The sequence below is a fragment of the Lontra canadensis genome, unplaced genomic scaffold, assembly GCF_010015895.1.
Source record: "Lontra canadensis isolate GAN:19392208 unplaced genomic scaffold, GSC_riverotter_1.0 scaffold34, whole genome shotgun sequence".
Lineage (NCBI taxonomy): Eukaryota > Metazoa > Chordata > Mammalia > Carnivora > Mustelidae > Lontra > Lontra canadensis.
Window position 1 is genome coordinate 1,370,318 of NW_022631028.1, and position 23,290 is coordinate 1,393,607.

The 23,290-nt window shown below is 40.1% G+C and overlaps 1 protein-coding gene across 4 annotated transcripts in view; it reads left to right on the plus strand.

Annotated features, from left to right (window-relative positions):
• Window positions 1-23,290, plus strand: part of ATXN7 (ataxin 7) — a 136,972-nt gene that overhangs the window by 11,961 nt on the left and 101,721 nt on the right. For all 4 annotated transcript variants that reach the window (XR_004383832.1, XM_032867316.1, XM_032867311.1 and 1 more), the window contains exon 2: window positions 20,578-20,676. The gene's annotated coding sequence lies outside the window, so the exon portion shown is untranslated. The remainder of the gene's footprint in view (window positions 1-20,577; window positions 20,677-23,290) is intronic.

Genomic DNA, 23,290 nt, shown 5'->3' on the forward strand with positions numbered 1-23,290 from the left:
TGTTTATATTTATATTTTGTTCACGCTGTTAAGTGTTTGGGTTCTTTTGCTTTGTTTTTTGCTGTTTTTAAGTTTTAATGTTCTGAACACAAAGAGATTTTTAGTGTTTTGGAGCATAGCTCCTCTTAGTTGCTCTAAAAGGAGATATGTAAGACTCCCTTCACAGCTCCTCCACTACCCATCCTGTTTATTATTATTGTTCTGTAGTTATAACTATAAATCATTTGGAAATCGAAATTAGAAAAGAGACCATTTGCCATTACATTAGGACAGTTTAAAAGGAATCACTTGTTCAAATTTACTAGCTTCCTGAAGCTAGTAAAAATGTTTATGGTTTTCAGGATTCCCTGTGAATATATTTCAACACTGTAAGACAGTAACACATGTTTAGCTATTATAGATTATGAGAACAGTAGCTACTAGAGAAGATAGTATTCCAGTTTTCTGTTTAGAACTATAATGGAGCTAAACTGAAAAATCAGTTGTCCCAGTAAACAGCAGTCACGATGTGATAGGAGGCAGGTTTCTTAGTGTGTCTCTTGCTTTAGCTAACAGCCAGCAACGATTAGCTTTCCTTTCCATAGATCTGGTGTCAAGCATTAATCAGCTGTAGACTGGAAAGTTTTTATTGGCTAGCATTTGTAAGTGGAAGAAACACCAGTCTGTTTTTTATCTGTAGTCTCTTAAGCATTTAACTACATACGATATCATCTGTGTGGTGTTCTTACAGAAACAGTTCCTTTAAAAAAAAAACTGAATTAGTACTGAAGCATATGAAAATAGTGAACTTTACCCTGAAGAGTCTAAATGATGTAAATTAAGGTTGTGATGTGTACTAGAAAAAAGATTGCATGTTAAATCTAGTATTCCTGTTTTTCACATTTTGAATAGTTTCTTAATTTTAAAACAAAAGTTATAAAATGTATTGAAAATCTTAAAATACAGAAAAACTAAAAAATATGATTTTGATTTTGAGTTTTAAGAATTCCATTAAAACGGCGGGGGGGTGCCCGGGTGGCTCAGTGGGTTAAGCCTCTGCCTTCAGCTCAGGTTATGATCCTGGGGTCCTGGGATCGAGCCCTGCATCGGACTCTCTTCGAACCCGGGAGCCTGCTTCTCTTCTCTCTGCCTCCTTGTGATCTCTTTCTGTCAAATAAATAAATAAAATCTTAAAAAAAAAAAAAGCGGGGGGCAGGGAGCCTATCAGGAAGGGGCTGAGGCTGGGTCACCTTTAGAGCTCTGGGAAGGAAGAGTTTGGCCCTGGTGACCATGGTCTGATGTGGTTCGAGATTCTGCCCAGGATCAGTATCATTACTGTGTGCTTTGCCGTCTGCCCCTCCCCCCCATCGCCCTGGTGCACAACTACAGGTTCAGTAACGGGGGCAAGGAAAACAGGGTTTCCGATTATCCCTGTCAGAGGAGTTTGATGAAAAGAGATAGGTGTGTCTCTGTAGTTAATCATTACTGTGCATCAGAGGATTTGGAGAATATTAGTTAAGGAAGCATTTTCCTGACTGATGCAGAGTAACTTGGTTATGTTCATCTACCCATTCTAGAAGGTTATTCAGTATATTCATGTAGCACATAATAAAAACAAAAAGTTAGAAAATGAATTCCATGAAACAAAGAAATACATAAATTTGGTGTTCATGGAAAACTGAAACTTCTGAATGCTTGCAAAGCTTTTGTTTAGTAACTTTTTCCTGATTGCAAACATCAAGTGTTTGACTTGTTAATCTCCTCTTAGAACAGGAAACTGCTAAGAAAAAAATAGGTGGTTGTAGAAAAATTGGAAAATTTCACAAATACACAGAAGCAGATAACAGTTACTCATACTTCTACTACTCAAAGATACCACTACTAGTATTTGGTGTAGATCCACGCAGCTAGTTACTGAGGTACCCGATTAAATAACCTTTGGAATGAATGCTTACAAGGAAGGATAATGAGTGGTAGAAATGTATATGTAGTGTGAACCAAGTTTCTTTAGTCTCACTGCCTCTCAGGTATTGCCAAGAGCCGAGGAGAGGGGCATCTCCCCCTCCCCCCCCAACCCCAGGATGGGAGAAGAGAGCTATCTTGCCCTTTAGCTAGCCTTGGCTGAAGTGAGGCAGAGCATCTTTTCTGCAGACTATAGTCTGTCTTTTAGCAACTGTTAACGCTGAGTGTCTACTGGTTGCAGAGGGAAACATTTGGAGTTCTTGGTGGAGTAGCTTGTTGAATAAGCCACATCAGTTCTTTTCACATTTTTATTTTATTTTTCTATTTTTTAAGGTTTTATATATTTATTTGAGAGGGGGAAAGAGAGCGAGTGCGTGCCTTGTGCATGAGAGTGCAAGAGCAGGGGGAGGGGCAGACTCCCCACTGAGCAGGGAGTCTGCCTCCGGGCTCCATCCCAGGACCCCAGGATCCTGGCCTGAGGCAAAGGCAGACGCTTAACGAACTGAGCCACCCAGGAGCCCCTAATCCACCTCAGTTCTTTTCAGCACCTTGAAGAATTCTTTAAATTGGCTCTTACTCAAAAGAGTGTCTCAATATTCAGAAATAGAGTCACCTTCAGTTATTTGTACTAAGTGAGAACAAGGTGGAGCGATTAGACACTCCCAGGTGATTTCAGTTAACATCTAACCTTAAATCCAGTCCACTTGATAAAAGAAAAATCCAAAGGAGCTCAGAGCAGATTATGGTATAAGCATATGCCAGTCCTCTTCTGTGGAAAAGAAAAGTGCTAATCTGGTCAGATCTGTTAAAGAGACAGGCAAGGCTGCACAAAGGAGAATTTTCTCATCCTGCTCATCTCTTGTCTTAGTGTAGAAGAAAGATTTATCCTGGGATGAAAGAGAGAAAGAAGGAAAGATGGGCAGGTGGCTGGTAATACAAGATGGTTGGCTCTTTTTCTGTGTGCCTTGGCCTAGCGGTAAGCAGATCCCTAGGTCTGAGAAACTAGCAAAGTGAAGCGACACACAGGACGGCTTCCCCAGGCAGTGATACAACTTCTTGGTGTTCTGTGTGAAAATACAATGGTGGCTTTGATCCCAGGCCCTTGGTGAGAGGAAACCCAGGGAGAAGTAGGAGGAAGTAGCATCTTTTTGTAAACGTTTTATTCTTGACATGTAACAGACTCCCGCCTAGAGAATTGTGTCAGCCTCTCCATTCTGCCAGCTGTCCTTCAGGAGTGCCTGCCTGTGTTCTCCTGCACTGACCAGTTTAAAAGGGTCATTTCTGCCTGAGAATTTTAAGAGCTTACATGCAGTGGTTGGTATGAAGGAATTGCTTTGGAAGATGCGCAACCATTGTGATGATAACTGCTATATGCAAAAGAGGGAGATTGCTGGTTTTACAAGTCTATGGTTTGAATTCTTAGGTCGGGCAAGAAACAGGGCCCATTGAGATGGTTCTGGAGACTAATGAAAGGATTATTTTCAGAGGAATGCCAGAGTTATGGGTGACAGTGTGTCTCCTGTCATCCATGGAACCAAGCACAATGGAAAGCCGTTATCACTATTAGGTCCAAAGGAGCAAAGAGGAAATAGCTTTACTGGAGTTTAGTGAGAGGGCTGGAGCCGCAGAGGGGGGCCCTGGAGGATTCAGCTGCTGAGTGTGTAGCCAAGAGCAGAGAGGGAGTAAGGAAGCAGTACTCCCCCACTTTCTTTCCTCCCTCTCTCTCTGATCTTCTTCCGGTGCCTTCAGTTGGCCAGACTCACCTGGAGGCCTGCTTGCTTTAACCCAGTGATTCTGCCCATAAAGGTCAAGTCTTTGGGGGCACAGAGCAGGGCCAGAGTGGTGGAAAATTGGTCTGGCGATGGGGAGGGGACTATCAAATGGAGAGTTACTAACTAGCACACCCTAGTAGCATACACGTAATTACACTTTCCTCATGTTAGCGCATCATTCTCATCTCTTGAAGTCCCAGAATAAACCTTAAAGCAGGTGAACTATTGATTATGACTCAGTTGTATCTTTTAATATAAATAGTCCAAGCAGTTATCCTACCCATATCAGATTAATTATTCAAAGAAATAATCTGAACACTTCTCAGAAGAATTGGAAAACCACTGAAAGACCTTCTGTTGGGGCATTTTGTTCTTGACTAAAATTAAACTAAGATTAAAAAAATATGCATGTGAACTGTACAAGTGATATACCCTAAAATACAAAAATTGTACTTTTAATCCCACATTGGTGAAGGTTTTTTGTTGTTAGAATTAAGCTGCAGGGATGCCCTGGCTGGCTCAGTCCTTAGAGCATGCAACTCTTGATCTTGGGGCTGTGATTTTAAGACCCTATTGGGTGTAGAGATTACTTAAAAATAAAATCTTGGGGCACCTGGATGGCTCAGTGGGTTAAAGCCTCTGCCTTCGGTTCAGGTCATGATCCCGAGGTCCTGAGATCGAACCCCACATCAGGCTCTCTGCTCAGCGGGGAGCCTGCTTCCTCTTCTCTCTCTCTGCCTACTTGTGATCTCTGTCTGTCAAATAAATAAATAAAATCTTAAAAAAAAATAAAAATCTTTTTTTTTATTGCAAAAGGAAAGTGGAACTTTTTCTTTTAAGTCCCTGTGTATTATCCCTTCAGATATGTTTAACTAAGGTAGATAAAATGGCATGAAAATTCTTACTCAGCCAATCTAGAGATATAAGAAAAGATTTTAAGCTATTAAAGGAGGGTCTGTTTCAATCCATGAATTTATTGAGCACTAGGCATCGAGAAATGTACAAATAATGCTTACTTGATTCTGAAACTTAAGACTAAACAGTGAAGAGAGGTCCATACCCAACTATGGTAATCAGTGATAGGTCCTTGAACAGAAGCATCAGCTGTGGGATCTATAAGAGAGAGAAGAGGTTTAATCTGTATTTATCAGCGATTCTTTCCAATCTCACAAATATTTATTAAAGGTTTACACTTGCCATGTGTTAGAAATACAGATGATAAAGATACCAAAAGGCCCTGAACGCAAAGAGCTAGGATTAGTTAACCTTTTCATACTCTCTCATCAGGAGCAGACAGTCTTTTGGTGGCTTCCCAATACTTCCAGGCTGGATGGTATTGAAAACCCTTACCATGTCCTTCTGTGGTCCTCTGATCTGGCCCCACCTCTATCTCCAGCCTCCTCAGGTGCTCTGGCCTTTTAGTTTTTCAGTCAAGCCATACTTACTAGAGTCTTTTCTCTTGAGATATCCTTTGCCTCGGGTCCCAGCTATACCCTCATCTTAGAACACCTTTTTTGCCTCCTGGTCCCAGTTTAAATGCTACCTCTTCACAGGATCGTTCTCTGACCTTCCAGATAAAATCCAGGGATCTTACTACTTGTTCTAAAACCCGTATATAACCAGGCACTTTGCTCTTCTCCCTCAAACACTTAAATTTATTAGTGTAAATGTTTGATGGGTATCTTTATTACCAGAGTGTAAGTACTTTGAGAGCTGGGTACCTGTCTGTTTCACAGCTTTGTCTTCAGTGCCAAGCATGGTGTTTAATAATGGTGCTCAGTAAATTGTAGAAAGAAGGAAAAATAACTGGCTTTTAGCCCAGACCCCTACCACTCACCCTCTTGGTGGCTTTTGGTGTGTTGCTAATTCAGAGTTTAATTTTTTCATGTAATATGGGGATAATAATGATAATGGCACTTAGTATGTGCTAGGCACTGTGCTTTTGTTACCTCCTCAATTAAACTGAATCGTAGAGGTGAAATGACTTGCTTGAGGTAAATAGTTCATAAGCAGAAAACAGGATTTAAATCCTGCTCTCTAATTTCAAAAACTGATTGCTCTTCTCTGTACCTTTATGCGATTGTCCTGGGGGTAAGACCTATAGGGGAGGTCCTTGATACCTGGCAGTAGGGTGCTTGCCCATTCTGAGGATATTGACATTCATGAAGAAGCAGGCTTAAACCAGTTTTAGGGAATTGGAGTGTGGGATTAACTCCATTTAGATGAAAGGGTAAGTGACTTCTAAACGGAGTCCCGAAGAAGTTAGCTGGATCCAGAAGCAGTGTGTAATAAAATGCCCCAAGGCAAGAACTGGGGCCAGAGGGTGAAGAGTCTTGCAGGCCAGGCCAAGGAGTTGCTACTTGCTGTAAAACACTGTAGGGAAACGTCAGTGAGTTTTATTTATTGAAAATATTTTGGCGGTAACAAGTCCCAATTTGGAGTCCCCTTTATGGGCCAAAGTGTCCATAGCCTTTCTCCCATTTTGCATCTCTAATAGCAAAGGAAGCATTTTTGCTCTTTCATTCCACTGTAGCACCCAACACAGTAGTGTTTGAGAAAGGAATTAGCAACTCACCCAAGTCACTTCACCTCTATAGCCCCAGTTTCTTGTTTGGAAACTAGACATAATTAAAATGTCTACCCCAGGGGCTCCTGGGTGGCTCCGTGGGTTAAAGCCTCTACCTTCAGCTCAGGTCATTATCCCAGGGTCCTAGGATCGAGCCCCGCATCAGGCTCCCTGCTCAGCGGGTAGCTTGCTTCCCCCCCTCTCTCTGCCTGACTCTCTGCCAACTTGTGATCTCTGTCAAATAAATAAATAAAATCCTTAAAAAAAACAATAAAATGTCTACCTCATAGTCTTCTTGTGCAACATCCACACAGTATCTGGTACAAAATAAGCTTTCAGGCAGTGTTAGGTGCTTCTGTTATTAATACATATTTCCTATCCATTCTGGCCATGTCTCTTGAAGACTCTTTGTGCATTGTCTATTTATCAAAAACCGGTTGACTGGGACACAGTAACTGACTTTTTTTTTTTTTTTTTTAAAGATCATGATTTTAGTGTTTACAAAGATAATAAAATTGTCAATGAAAAAAAGAATGAATCATCTTACTCTGGGGGTAATCCTGCTGTTTCCTAGATGTGTTTATGATGAAATGCAAAATGTGAAATGGTCTAATACTTGTAGAACCCATTGTGTATGCCAGGGCTGTGCTTTCCATGCGTTATCCCTGGGAAGTGGGTTTGATTATGTCTATTTTACAGATAAGGAAGTTAGGATCTTTCTGAGGTGTTGACACCAGACAACTGTAGAAGTAGACATTAAACCATGTGCTTCTCCAAACCATTTTGTGCCTTTAGCATTGTAATGGGCTGACTTATTTCCCAGCAATTTCAGCAGCTCCCCTGGGAGGTGAAAATGGAAACAGGGCTCTTAATTGTTTTTCTAATCTATTGGATTAATTGGCAGCGCCAGGCATAGTGTGCTGCCTAGTACATAGTAGAGGCTCAAGGAATGTTTATTGACTGTAAATCTTAAATCAAATTGAGTGAGAAAAAGATGACAGAGAAAGGCAGTATTAGGGCCTGGCCCCAGCCTTTTTTCTGCTAAAACAAAACAGAACAAAAAACCCAAAAAACAAATCTGAGGTCACCAAAGATTTTATTAGCATGGCGTGTTTACACAGATTAACAGTTGGAGTCTGAGGTGACAAATTTTCCTGTGTGTGTTGCTGGGGATTAACTCCTGTCTGTAGAGTTGTTATCTACAGAAATCTCTGCTTCCCACTAGGTGCCCCCACTGCCCAAGAAACTCCTGGCTCTGTCCTTGTGTTGGGCTAATTAGTTTAGTTTCAGTGCAGAAAAACTATGTGTAAGATTAAAACAACTGTAAATAAGAAGGTATAGCTGCTGTCATAACTCATCACTAATGTATTTCAAAGCCAGATCTGACAAATATTTGTATACTCTTAGCTCAGGCAGTTCAGTGTTGGCGGCATTTTATGGTAATGGGAGAGAAAGGAGACCTTCTTGCATAGAAGAGCAAGCATGCTGTATTTAAATCTAGATTCCTCTTCCTCCCCGATAACAGAAAAAAAAAAAAATCTTAATTTTTTTTGGAGGAACTTTATTGTGATAAGGCATTTATTGGACATACCAAACCTGAAAGGTGGCCGGTCAGATGGCAGTTTGATTCCTAAATGTCCTCTTTATGATTTATCATATTGTTATCACAACATGAAGATATTACTGAGGAGTTAATTTACCATAGAAATAGTTTATGTAGAAATTTTAAAGTGTAAAACTAAAAGTCTGTGTTAAGAGCCAGTGCCCAGACCTTGGTTTCTAATTCCATTCTCCAGTAAAAGGAACCAGACATGACTTAATTCTATGGCTGGGGCAGGGAATAAACAAAATGGGCCTGGAGGATCTTCTGATACCAGAAAGCATGAAAGTACTAAAACAAAACAAAACAAAACACAGAACACACGGTAGTGGGGTGTGTCAAATAAAGATAGGCGCCTGAAAGAGCTCCTAGTGGGTCAAAGCTGGGACAGTTTAAACAACTAAATAACATAATTTTAAATCGTAACCCAAGATAGAAAATGAATATAAATAAAAGATACACTATACATATAATATATATTGTAATAATATCAATATAAATATGGAAAAATATAAGTTATTAATTAATTAAAAAGGGATATCTGTGTGTCCATACTGATGTAAGTAAATGATTGGATATGTAAGCTAATAGGAGAGAATAGATAAAATCTTCCATGTATAGAAGAATTCCAAATGATTTTTGTCAAAAATCCTCCTAAAAAAGAAAAAACAAAACCAAAACAAAAAAAAAAATCCTCCTAAAGGAGGTGCAACGTGACTGTCCATCCCTTAAATGTGGGCTGTGTTTCATGACATCCTTCTAAGGAACATAGTATGGGGGGGGGCTTTATAGTGGAGAAACTTGACAGACATACCCCAGCCAGCTGATCAAGTTAGTATGAACAATGATAACGTACACTTGATATGATGTAATGAGAATGGCACTTTATCTCTGTGGTCTTCCTCCTCAGATCTCTTAATCCCATTATGATTATGAAAAAACCATTGGAAAATTGAGGTAAAATATCTATAAAATATCTAACTAGAACTCCTCAAAACTGCTGTCAAGGTCTTCAAAAAAGAAGTCTGAGAAACTATCACAGTCTCAAAGAGGGGTAAAGAGTTGTGACAACTAAATGTAATGTGATATCCTGTATGGGATTCTGGAACAGAAAAGGACGTTAGGCAAAAACTAAGGAAATCTGAATAAAGTAGGAACTTCAGTTAAGTTAAATAGGTCAGTATTGGTTCATTAGTTGTGACAAATGTAGCATACTAACAGGAGAGGTTAGCAATAGGGGAAATGGGGTGTAGGGTAAATAGGAACAATGTATAGTATTTGAGGTGTTGAGCTCTCTGTAAGCTTAGCATCATTCTAAAAAGCTTTTTTTTTTTTTTTTTTAAGCTTATTTTTACAAAAAGACGGTGGCAAGGACAAGAGTCTCTAGTTCAGGTTTAATTTTCATCATGCTGGGAGCCTGAAGTAAATAAAAGCCCTTGGTGTCCTAGGCTGATTATGGTGTAAAGTGGGGCAACTCTTCTTTGCTATCATCTTGTAAAGCCATGACGGTTTGTTTGCAGAATCAGAGAATGCAGGAATTTTAAATGTTCTCCTGTGGAATTTCCTACCGGCATGACTTTTTCCCCCCCTTTGCTTCTGCCCGGTAGCAGTCCCTTGAGTGGCATTTGCTGTCCTAGTTAATCAGAGGGTAGGAGAAATGAAAAACTCTCCTCTTCCCCCTCCTATGAAGTTTCAGTGGGCACTGGAAATGTAGGTCAAATTGCATCACTGTAGAAAGGAGTGAACAGGAAGGTATTTATGAAGTGCTGCCAGCCTCTCTGTAGATTCTGAGTTATGATGAGCCAGTGTTGAGCCAGATTAGGTGTGAGATACATGGAGTCAGAGAGTCATGTTTTTGATGTAGTCCCAGAATGTTACATTTAATCAGTAATAAAAAGATTTCTATCTGAAGCCCTAGTGAAAATAACTTGTACTGGCTTTGTTTAATTTGCATCTCCCAGCTTCTGGAATTCTTTTGTCTCTTATTTATTATTGGTATATTGAGGCAATTTATATTAATTTAGCTAGGGAGATGTTTGAATTGTAGAAACTATTGCCATGTGTACATAAAAAAGAATCTCTTGTTGGGTAATCACAGAAGTCTAATAATGTATTTTGCAAATTACACATAATCATATGTACAGTGGGATCTTCATTAGCATACAGAAATCACAAAATATATTTTTTATTTTTAAGTTAGGTTTCAAGTACCATCCTATGGCTTTCAGTTTTTTTTTTTGGCTTTCTTTTTTTAAAATATTTTATTTATTTGTCTGAGAGAACGAGAGAGAGAGAACATGTGCACAAAGAGCAGGCAGAGCAGGCGGAGGGAGAAGCTCCCCGCTGAGCAAGCAGCCTACTGTGAGACTCAGTATCAGGACCTTGAGCCAAAGGCCTAACTGACTGAGCCACCCAGGTGTCCTGGCTTTCTATTTTTTTAATGGCAAAATCTTATGGATTTTAAGATAAGCCTTTAAATACATGTTTGTATTTTTTTAACATTATATACTACTTGTCCTTTGTTAAGACATCCAGATACTTGCTGCCCAAATGCTTTTTGTTACTTATATTGTCATTAACAGTAAGCATCCTGACAACAAAACCAATTATAAAACCTACTCCATTTCTACTCTTTCCTTGCCTCTGTTAAGATCCGGGGTAGTTTGTATACAAAATGGAAAATCAGATGATAAAATAATCGCACATGCTTGGGTTTTATTTAATCTTATAGGTTGCATAAAGTATTCTGTGAGATATGTTTATAATCTAACATACTTTTAGTTATTTTGACTTTTTATTTTGAAATAATTAGATTCACAGGTGCAGAGACAGTTCAGAGAGGACCTGGTTACTCTTCACCCAGTTTCTCCCATCAGTTGCATCTTTCTTATCTATACAGCACAATATCAAAACCAGGAAGGTGACATTGGTATAAAATACATGTGTAGTTCTGTGTCATTTTATCTCATATGCAGACTTGTATAACCACTGCCATAATCACAATCTCCCTTGTGCTGTCCTCTAATGGTTGTACTCATTCCCGTTACCTTTATACAACTCCTAACCCCTGGCGACCACTAATGTTCTCTAATTCCATAATTTTGTCATTTTGGGGAATGATACATAAATGTGATCTTTTGAGATTGGCATTTTCAATCAGCGGTTTAAAAAGAATCTTATTTTTAAAAAAGTATCAATGTTAAACATTTAAAAAAATACATATACTTTTTAAAGATTTTATTTATTTATTTGACAGAGAGAGACACAGCGAGAGAGGTAACACAGCAGGCGGAGTGGGAGAGGGAGAAGCAGGCTTCCTGTTGAGCAAGGAGCCCGATGTGGGGCTCGATCCTAGGACCCTGAGATCATGACCTGAGCCGAAGGCAGACTCTTAACGACTAAGCCACTCAGGTGCCCCTAAAAACATACATTTATTTTTAAAAGAAGTTGTTGTCCAGAGTTTGATTCACTAATTTTCAAACCTGTACTTTTCTAGCTTGGGTATTCTATACTCTGTTGCTATATTTGAACAGCAGCTAAAGTCGTATGCGCCGACCTAATAACTGATTATAGCATTAACCTTTTTGCCTACCATTAAAAGATGGTACTGCAAAGTTAAAGGGAAAATTACCCCGGGAAAAGCCCATCCCATCAATGAATTAAATATTGCAATTGTTTATGAAGCAAGAAAAAGAAAACCAAATGTATACTTTAGTTATACCAAATAAAGTAACTGAGCCACATTTATGTTCATTTCTTCTTGAAAGAATTTTTCTTTATTTTTATTTTTCTTTTCTTTTCTTTTTTTTTTAAGATTTTTTTTATTTCTTTGACAGAGACAGATCAGAAGTAGGCAGAGAGGAAGGCAGAGAGAGGAGGAAGCAGGCTCCCTGCCGAGCAGAGAGCCCGATATGGGACTCGATCCCAGGACCCTGAGATCATGACCTGAGCTAAAGGCAGAGGCTTTAACCCACTGAGCCACCCAGGCGCCCTTGAAAGAATTTTTCAAAGAAAGACTCTTTGGAACATGATATTTAAATAAATAGTAGTTTAAATATTTATGTTAATTAGATAATGAAAGATCAGAGAATTGCTCTACAGATCATCCTCAGCTTATAATGGAGTTATGTCCCAATAAACCATCATAAGTTGACAGTATTGTTAAGTCGAAGATGCACTTAAACCACCTAACCTGGGGTGCCTGGCTGGCTCAGTCAGTACAGCATGGGACTCTTGATCTCTGGGTTGTAAGTTTGAGCTCCACTCAAAAGAGATTTCTTAAAAATAAAATCTTTTTTTTTTTTAAAACGCCTAACTCAGCTAATATCATAGCTTACTCCAATCTACCTTAAACCTGCTTATATTAGCCTACAGTTGTGCAAAATCATCTAACACAAAGCCTGTTTTATAAGAAAATTTTACTGTCTCATGTAATTCATTGAATAATGTGCTGATAGTGAAAACAGAATGACTCTGGGTACAGAATGGTCGTAAGTTGTGTCAGTTGTGGACCCTCATGATTGCAGGGCTGACTGGGGCTGTGGTGCTGCTGCCCAGCGTTACGAGAGAATGTCATACCACGTATAGCTAGCCTGGGAAAAGATCCAAATCCAACATGCTAAGTATAGTTTCTACTGAATGTGTATTTCGTTCGCACCATTGAAAAGTTGAAAAATCATTAAGTCAAAACATTGTTAAGTCAGGGACCTCCTGTATGTGGTTAGTGTGAAATGTAACATATGAAGGTCAGTGTCTTCATCATGTTAATACTGTCATAAGCAGGAAATGGAGTCCTGTGGTAGATGAAAGATGGGAACAACCAGCCTCAGAGGGAACAGATCTTCCTTAGATGACTATATGCTGTTTTCTAACAAAATATAAAAATTACGCTAGGAGCTGTAGGAGGACACGTTAGTGTTTTATTACAAATGATACCGTGGCTCTAGGGAATCCCATGTGGCCAGACCTACGTAACTGAGCAAACAGAAGGTGAGTCCCCCATTTTGCAGCTCTCTGGCAGTGAAGGAGGGATGTGAGCACTCACTCCTTGGCTTGCCCAGAATTCATGTTCCTGAAAGTTGTGTCAGAGCAGATTTTTCATAAATACTATTGTAATTGGCAAATGATCTTTATTTGACTGTAGCTCCTAACATTTTAGACAGCCTTCCTCCCTGTAGGAAAATATTCTTTGTAGTTAAAACAACCTCTACGTACTACTATACTGCTTTAACATTTTTCTTTCTTTCTTTTTTTAAGATTTTGTTTATTTATTTGAGAGAGAGGAAGGGAGAGGGAGCCAGCCAGTGAGCACAAGCAGGGGGGCAAGGGCAGAGGTGGAGGGAGAAGCAGACTCCCTGCTGAGCAGGGAGCTAGATCCCAGGACCCCGAGATCATGACCTGAGCCAAAGTTAGATACCTAACTTACTGAGCCACCCAGGTGCCCCACCACTTTAACATTTTTCTTCTGATCATCCTTGTTTTCTTCAAGCAGCATATCATTGTACTTAAAATAGCCATTGGGATTGGGGAAAAGGGAAGCAATCATTGATTGATCATCAACTGTATGCCAGGCACTGTACCAAGTGTATTAAGTAACCATAGCAAATAAGTCAATTTTCTTGGTCAGATTTACTTAAGAGGCCTGCTGCTCAAAACGGAATGTATATGTTATATATACACATATTTGAAGTTATATATATATATGCCAATTTATATATAAGTAGGTAATTTAAAGAATATATATATTAATTTGTGTATTCATGAGACAATGTGTGAAGTGATATGGAATATAAGAATATAAAACCTACCTCTCCCATTAGCAGCTCTCTATCCAGATGAGGAAAACCAATTATAAGAAGAAATTATAGAAGACAAATCAGTTAACTACAGGAGTGAAAACTGCTCAACTTATCAATGCAACATATATAATAAGGCAATCCATAAATAATTACCAAATAAATCCTTCAGATTTTAAGTGCTGTAGTTGTTCAGAGGAAGAAAAGATTATTGATCTCTGACCCTTGGTTGTGTCACCTGTAAAATACAGATGATACCTACCTCATAGTGAGAAATGAATAAACTGTGTAAGTAAAAGCCTTATTATATATATTGCCTGTTAGTACACCTTCCATAAATCATAGCCGTACTGTTAATAATGAAAATTACAATAATAGCAAAAGCACTAATACTGTATTAGGGTGGGCTGACTGTTGTTACACAAAACTGTCGTAGCATAATAAAATACATGTTCGTTTCTTACTCAAGTCACAGCTCAGTGTAGTTTGGCAAGGAGGCTCTTGCTTTACCCAGTCATTAAGGGGTGAAGTTTTGTGGCTCTGCCCACCTACGGACTTGGAGCCCTCTCCGTTTTACCAGCCTAGCGTGTGAGAGACTAAGAATCAAAACAAGGAGGTTTATGTGGATCCAGCCTAGAAGTGGATCCCAATGTTTCTCTTCATATTTTAAGGACTCACATAGTTAGGCCTTCCTGCAATGGTTATTGGGAAATTTAGTCTAATTGTGTGTTTTGGAAGATGAAGAATGTAGATATAGGTTGGCATTGGCAATCTTTATCACAAATAATATTTAGAAAGGCTTATTAAAGAGGCAGGACTTTTCCTGGATCTTTTAGAGAAGCCACTAAGAGTTATAGGTTGCCCAGACTACCTTTATTTAGGTGGCCTTACTTAAAGACAAGGGTAGAAGAACTAAAAAACAAAAAAACTCCAAAAAGCCCCCAAAGCCCTGCAAGCATTATCAATAAAAATTACATATTTAATGTACTAGCAACTGTCTCTACTGTGAGCCATTTATTTGGTAGTGACCTTAGGCAAGCCATTTTACTACTTTAGACCTCCATTTCCTCACTTCTAAGCGTTCTTCATAGAGGTGTGGTGAACGTTAAACAGGACAGTGCACGTAAAGTATTGTACTTAAAATAGTAGTTTTATTTAGCACAGGGGCTGGCCCAGAGTAAACAGTCAAAGTTGTACCTGCTATTGGTACTGTTGGTAAGTATGCCTCCAGAGGGAAATACTTGCTGGCCGTTCATTTATTTGACATCTTTCCTGAAGGACTGTGTTAGAGTAGCAAAGAATGATTTGATTGAGTATGTGGATTTTAGAATTCTATAACCCTACTCCAGTAATAGGAAATTAATGTCCCCTTGGCAGAATATTGGGGGAGAAACCCTTTCCGTCCCTCCCAGGCTCCCCTCTTCCGTGTCAACACCACAGACTTTTAATTCCCCTATCAAGAGGACAGCAGGAGTCAGGGACTTTACTTTTTATCCCTCCTTCCCCTTTTTCGTCGATAGGTGGATTTGGCCGGGAAGAGTGAGGGTAGGTGCCAGAAGAGCTCCATATTAACAGCTCCATATTACTCAGGCGTAATTGCAAGTTCTTAGCAAGGCAGGAACGTCCCACCTCAGGCCTGCGTTATTTTGAGTGGTTGAGTAGCTGTCAGAGCCTTTGGTTCCATTGAATTCAGTTCTATTCAGCAGGCGTTTATTAACACTTAAGACTATCAGGCCCTGGGGATGCAGAGAGGAAATGTTGCAGACTTGGCCTCAAAGAAGCCCACTTAGGGATGTAGGTGTGATGATCCGAAGAGGTTTATCTGAGTTTGTTTTGGAGGCTGGATGTGAGTTACTGGGAAGGTAGGAAGGAAGTAGTTCAGGGTGGTAGGAAGAGCAGGTATGGAGGAACAGAGGTAGGGATTGCCGTGCAGGGTAGCAGTAGAAGGAACGGGTTTCAGCTCCACTTGTATGCAGCTGCCACAGTTCTACCCCTTCTGGGCCTCATCTCACAAGTCTCAGCAAGGATAGTAAACGTTCCTCTCTTACAGAACTGGGAGGATTAAGTTTAGAGAATACACGTAAAGGGTTTACTGTGTGTTGAAACTGGGCACATAGTAAGTGCTTAGTGAATGTCAGCCACTGTTACTGTCCTGTGCTTTTGTAATTGACTTGCAAGTATTTTGCATAAATTATTGACGTTTTTATTATATTTTTGCTTTTCCTTCAGGCTAATGGTGAAATAGTGTATTGTAGTCACACTTGATGGGCAAATGGCTTACCCCTCAGCTAAACGGAGGGAGAGCCGGGTTACCCTCAGTGAAGCCTGGGAAAGATGAGGCTTGAGATAGAAGAGTCATACGACCGAAAATGTGAAGGGAAGTGAGGGATGGCTACGCTGAAATCTTTCCTAAGAAGGAAGGGGCTGAGTGTTTATGGAAATGGTCTGGTGCCAGGCACTGACAGAAGATGGAGGCTCCTTTGACGCAGTTTTGTGGAGGGTCAAGCAAGCTCTATGACCAACTGTGGGGCCTAAAATGTATCCTGGAAACCTAGGCCAGAGCTATTGGAGCCCTTACTAGAAGTCATTTCAGCTCCCTGTTCGGCAGTTACATTTTCATACTCTCATTTGGTGTTCGGTGGAGTGACCGCGAGACCAGACCCTGTAGTTCAGGAGGTGGGAGAACTCTAGCTGATCTTTGAAGAGGTGGATGTCCGGAGCACCATCGAGAAGTCCAGTTGTGTGGAGCATAGCATTTTATTCTTAAATTTGCTCTGCCAGGGAGAAAGCTTGTCAGGGTGAAAGCAATGAAGAAAATGAGTAAACTCAGGGCCGCATTACTTCATATTTTTGGAGCATTTCAGGTGATACATAATCTGTTTTTAAAATGTTTGGTCTGTGGTGTTTCGTGTGGGAGAAGAGCCTGAGGATTGTCACATGGGCTAAAGGTCACACACAGGAGATAGGTGGATAGAGGAAAACAAGTAATGCAGCCAGGTGGGAACTTTGAAAAGAACATGCCCAGTGAGTGACAAGGGGTAGCCCGTGACAGGAGAGCTGCCCCCCCCACCCCCCGTGCCCCCTGTGGCCACATTTTTTTTTTTTAACTTTCCAAGAGAAAAAGGAAATTTGGAATTTTAGGTGAGACTTCCCACCTTTTATATATTAGCAACAAATTCCTTTTTTCCCCTAAGGTCACTAAAGTAACAGAGACCATAAAGTGAACTGTTTTAGGCCTGTGGACCTGTTTGCAGCGGGCATCAGAGAGTGGAGAGAAAGACGTGTAGCCCCAGCGCTAAGCTGCGCAGCTGAGTACACGGTCAGCTCTGGTGCCATGCATGGAAACTTGCATGGAGCACACACTCTGCATGTTTTTACTGAATAAATACATGGGGCAAACCTCTGTTGCTAGTCAGTCTTTCCATGCGTAGAATGGGCAGATTGGAGCTGGCCTTCCCTTAGCTCCAACTTGGAAGGTAGAGGATCCGATTAGAACTTGGCTTGCCCTCCTTGCAGGGCCCTCTCTACCCTGTTCTCTTCCCTTTCATGCCCTCTCCAAGCACCTAGATTTTAAGAAGGTTTAAGAACTAAAAAGAAAGTTCGTATTGGTATGCTTTAATACAAGACTAACTCAGTTTAGCCTGGTTTTCTTTCCTCTATCATGGTTAGTGCATTTTTGTTTAATTTTGACAGACTTGACTTTATAATAAATAATTACAGTGAGGCTCTCAGAGTCTTAAAATTACATAAAAATGTTCTCCTAGGAAATAAGTCCTTTTCCCCATAAAGGTTGATATAACATTGCTCATGTAACAGTGTGGGCTTTTCTCTGTTTAAAGATGAGAGGATTTTTCTGAACCCTTGAGCATTTCACAGAACCTCTTTTTACAACAAATTCTGGTGATATCTGCCCTTTTTAAAACAAAAAAGTTTTCACTGTCTTGAGCAAGATAATTTTTGTTGCACTTATCAAGAATCAATTAACATTTAAGCTGAGAAGAGAGGAGCCATCTACTTTACAGGTCTTTGGGATTCTTAAACCCTTGGGGAAGGAAATGCTTTGGGCCTCTGGAGGACTGTACCTGGGACAGGAAAGTCCAAGAACAGCCCCCCCTTCCCCCCAACAACAGAAACTTCTTCCCTTTCTCTCTTTTGGGATTTCGTGGCCTCCTAGGTTGGATTCTCTCTGAGCAGCATGTTTATTTTCTTTGCTGACCGGCTTTTTCTTATTGACTGAGAGTACATGGGAGTAGCTTACAGTCGAGCCCAGAGCAGAACCTCTTCATTCCAAATTCTAGTTCCAAGGAGAACAAATGGAATATCTCAGTTTGGGTCATGTGTCCTTTGGCTGAAACAGAGGAGGAGTTTGGGATCACATAATACAAATATCATGTGGCAGAGAGTTGAGAATTACATAGTACTTAGGAAAAAGGGTCACCATGGCTAGGCAGCTCCTCTAGAGAAGAAGGGCATCTTCTACAATCTTGCGTACTCTCCCCCTGCCCCCGCAAAAAATAAATAAATAAATAAATAAATAAATAAATGTATGCTTCTCTCAGGACTTTGGAGAAATTCAAGTTACAATTTTTTTTCTTTTTCTTTTTTTTAAGATTTACTTATTTAGAGAGAGAGAATCTCAAGCAAATTCTCCTATTGAGCACATAGCCCGATGTAAGCTCTGCTTGATCCCAGGACCCCAAGATCATGACCTGAGCCAAACCAAGAGTCAGATGCTTAACTGCCTGAGCTACTCAGGCATCCCTGTATCTTTTTTATTTCCTTCTCTCCCATCTCTAACTGCCTGTCATTTAAAAACTATCTTATTAAAAATTATATTTATTGAACATTTGTTACATTTTATCTGGTAAATGAATAAAATCTGTCCAGTTTTGTTTCTATTCTTAGAAAATGCTTTACAGTCTACCTTTTAAACAATATATCTTTGTCTTTGCAAAATTAAGTCACTGTTTAGGCAGTTTGGTATACTGGTAAGGGAACTAAATAACATCAAAAGCCTCCCTCGAGTTCCAATTCCAAACCATTTATTTACTGGGCAATCTTGAGCAAATTATGATCTCTCTCAGTTTGTTTCCTTGCTAGTAAAATGGGGACCATAACAAGAGCTCTTTTGAGTACAATGTTCTTGTGAAGATAAAAAAGAACATATACAAACATAGGATAGTTGCCTTTCTGCCTCCTGTTCTAAGAGAAGTTGCTATTTTTAAATGCTTATTTTTAGTAACTGCCTCTACCTTTTTTCCTCTAAGAATAGAATTTCCTTTAAAGCATTTTTGAGGTATGCAGGCTAGTAAATGGTGAATTCTTTTAAAGGTGAATGCTGTCTTGGGGATGGCACCCAAAATCTGATGACTTCCTTGGGTACTTTGGGGATATGGCTGGAGTATCCTGATGGAAAACGGAAAAAAGGCTTGACCCAATGAATTCATGCTATCAAGCACAGAGTTTAATCTGATGTCAATGTTGTTCCACCTCTAGTCTACTCTGAAGGAATCACTGTCAGTGGGCCGAATGGTTATCTCTAACATAACATCTTTATTGGCTGTCTCTATCCTGGTAATTTGTAGCTTCCTTTGAGTGATTTTGCATAGCTGTAAAGTAGTTAAGATGCAGAGAAATGAATTTTGGCTCAGGACAGACATGTTAAGCAAGATAGTGGCTTTTATTGGAAATAAGGCAGAAAAAGAACACGAAAATGGAAATCAGAGAAAAATTCTAAAAGATAGGAGACTAGAAAGGAATTAGAAATCTGAGGAAGACAAACAACTGGCTTATAACAATTGGAGGAATGATTACTGAATGCTTACATTACTGAATAGCATTTTGTGGATGGATGAAACTGAAACTATTCTTAAAAGGAAGAGGGAAAGGATATGATCCAGGATAACTTAAGAGCCAGTAAAGATAATTATGAATAAATGTTCAAAGCATGGTATAGAATTTCAGCTCCTGACTTTTAGAGTTGCTTTATTAGCATCTCAGACCATAGAAAATTTTGGCTTACTATCTTAGAGTGAAAGTTAAGCAAAACAATCTTCTTGCCATCCAGCCTTGGTATATAGCTTTTGAGGATTATAGGAAGAGAAGTATGTTAATAGTGAATTTTTCATATGAAATCAGCTTGCCTTGTGCTTTACACCCTGACAGCATCTGCTTCGTAGCTGTGTCATTACCTGTATTTGCTGTTTTCTCTTGTGCTGCCTGTCTGACTCGAAAACTGGTTTAATTTCTAACTCTAGTTTGTTAACCTCCAGTCCCTTGACTCCTTAACTCAGTGCTCTTCTGCCGAGTTAATTTTAATAGTAACCACATTCTACTTGCAATATATATGTATGCCTATCTATGGAAATACGTGCATGAAGGAACACATAATTCCCTTCTGCTTTTTAGGAGGATGGCTTAATTGAGTCTTTGTTTTCTGTTTGTAGTGTTATGAATTACTTTTTTGAATTGCTGAATAATAAAGGTCTGAGTGAGCTCTCCAAATAATAATCTCATTCAGTGTGTGTTTTAAATTTGTGATACTGACAGGTTTCATAGGAGCAGGCTCTCTGAATAACCATTTCAAAAATTAAGTGAAAAGTCATTAGTGGCAAATTACACACAATGATTTTAAGCCCCAGGAGGCTGCCTCTATGTACACATTGAGTAGTCATTTGTTCTTAGGTTATTGTAAATATAGCCAGTTAAATTCACTGTAAAAAGAAAAAAAAAAAAAACCGAATTGCATTTGTTAGAAGATTGGTAAAGTGCCTCTAATTTTAACACTTGGACATTTCAGGAGAGAGAGAATAATTTCGGAACATCCGGCGGCAAATGAGATTGTAGATCCCTGACTAGCTTTATCCATTGTTTCCTCCTTTTTTCCCTTTTCTCTCTTTGTAGATCCAAACAGAATTAAGAAGAAAGAGCTTCCACAATCACAGCAGATGAAGATCCACTGGTGACTCAATCAGAATTTTTGGCCTGCTCTCCAAAGAAAAGGTAACTGGCTGTCCCAGCATAGCACCGCCGAATAAATGCGATGCTTCTGATTATAACAGAGTCAGACTTTTACCAGAGGAGGGTATTTCTTAAAACTCAGGGTATCTGAGTAAGATCTCCAGTATAACCCTGAATATGATCTTGTAATAGGAAATGACACTGAATTTAAGAGTACAGTATTATTTGCTGTGTGTCAAAAGAAAAAGTGCTAAATGACCATCCCCAACTTATTAACACTGTGGGAAGACTTTGGAGATAGGACCATCTCCCACTGTCCATCCCTATCCACCTTTTCCTAGGAATTTGTTCAAAGACGTGCCCTTGTGTTTCTGTTCAGTTCCACTTTCCCTCGCTCCTGTTTTCTTCTCTCTTCAAACAATGTTGACCCAGCTGCTCAGAGCAGGGAAGATCCTAAGCGAATTTTAAAAGAAGCAGGAGTTCTTCAGACACACGCTCTGGGCCCAGAGCCTTTGCCTAGACTGCCAGGTGGTGTGTGCTCATGAGCAGTCCCAGATCACTACAAAAATAACAGTCACTATTTTCTTTTTAAAGATTTTATTTTATTTATTTGAGAGAGAGAGATCACAAGTAGGCAGAGAGGCAGGGGGAGAGAGAGGGGAAAGCAGGCTCCCCGCTGAGGAGAGAGCCCGATGCAGGGCTCAATCCCAGGATCCTGAGATCATGACCTCAGCCGAAAGCAGAGGCTTAACCCACTGAGCCACCCAGGTGCCCAATAACAGTCACTATTAATTGAGTTTCTCACTACGTATTTGCCTTTGTGCATTTAATATTAGGGGAGGAGGATGGTAAGTTTCACATACTGTGAAAAAGAGGAAAAAGTCCTGGAGGAATTTTTATTAAAACAAAAAATCCATTTTCCTATCTACTCCTGAGAGGAGTGAGGGAACTTGAGCTTAAGATGCAATGTAAGATGAGTCACTGAGGGGCGCCTGGGTGGCTCTGTGGGTTAAGCCTCTGCTTTTGGCTCAGGTCATGATCCCAGGGTCCTGGGATCGAGCCCCGCATCGGGCTCTCTGCTTGGTGGGGACCCTGCTTCCCCCTCTGCCTGCCTCTCTGCCTACTTGTGATCTCTCTCTGTCAAATAAATAAATAAAATCTTAAAAAAAAAAAAAAGATGAGTCACTGAGGGATAAAACTGAGCATGATCCAAACAGGGAAGACCAAAGGCGGTTCAGCTTCTGAAATTGATCAACTTGTATATTTAGGCAACAAATGCAGGGCTTCAGTTAGGTTGAGGCAACTGTAGCAAAGATGGAAACATTTTGAACAACATGAATAACTCATCCTCAAAGATAACTTTACAAACAGAAACAGGAGCTTCAGGGAGAATGTAGCAGTTCTGTTTAGGTGCTTGGAACATGTGACAGGATGGCTCTGAAGTCTCTGCCCTCAAAAGGGGCACCTAAAATTTTCTGACCTAAAGCTGAAAGGCCAGCATTTCAGAGTTATCCTTCAGGGATCATCAAAGTCATCACAAAGGATGGCATTCATTGTGGAATGTCTGGAAAGCACCAGAAAAGCAGTGGTTTCTTAGATGGTGGTGAGCAACAGGTCGGGGCGGGGGGCGGTGAGGGTGGTGGTGGAGGGGAGGTGGGGAGGTAGAGAGGAAACACATTTGACAGAAATGCTAAAGGAGCTCTTTAGTCTGTAGTTGTTCAACTGAGCTGCTGTGAGCAGAGGGATTGTCCTTGAAGAGGAAAAGAGTATAGGAGGTGGTTTTCACAGGTTACAGTTATGACTTGTTTTTTTTTTTTTTTTTTTTTAAGATTTTTTTCATTTATTTGACAGAGAGAGATCACAAGTGGGCAGAGAGACAGGCAGAGAGAGTGAGAGAGTGAGAGAGAGAGAGAGAGGAGGAAGCAGACTCCCTGCCAAGCAGAGAACCTGATGCGGGACTCGATCCTAGGACCCTGAGATCATGACCTGATCCGAAGGCAGAGGCTTAACCCACTGAGCCCAGGCACCCCATGACTTATTCTTTTTTGAATAGTATTCAGACAGAAAGATTAATTTGATACCAGAAAGTCAATGACAAGGGGCAGGAAAGGAGGAAGCATAACAAACTCAAGTCCGCAAGAAGTGTGACGAACTCAAGTCCAGACAGGTAGAGTACTGAAATGGGCCAGGTAGAACTGTGAGAAACTGTCAAATTTATGACCAGTCTGAAAGGGCAGCCCCTTTTCATGCCAACTGATTATAGGCCCAGTACCCATTCAGTAAATGTTTGAGTGCCTGCCTATATCATGCTGTGCTCCCTGGGCATTGGGGATTAATTAGCAAACCAGAGGGACAAAAGTCCCTGCCATTGTGCCACCTACTTTTTCATGGGAAGAAACATATCACAGAAAATCTAGTAAGTAAATACATTATACTAGATGATGAGAATTGGCTAGAAAAAGCAGGTCAGGATAATGAGAATCATGTGTGCTGATGAGGGGTGGAGTTTTAGCGGTAAATAAGGGTGGACAGGGTAGGCTTTTTGAGAAGGTGAGATCTGTGCATTAAGGATGAAGGAGTGAACATTGTTACGTGCAAAGGCTTAAAGCAGGAGCCTGCCTGGGCCTTCTGAGAAAGGTGAGAATCAGAGCTGCTT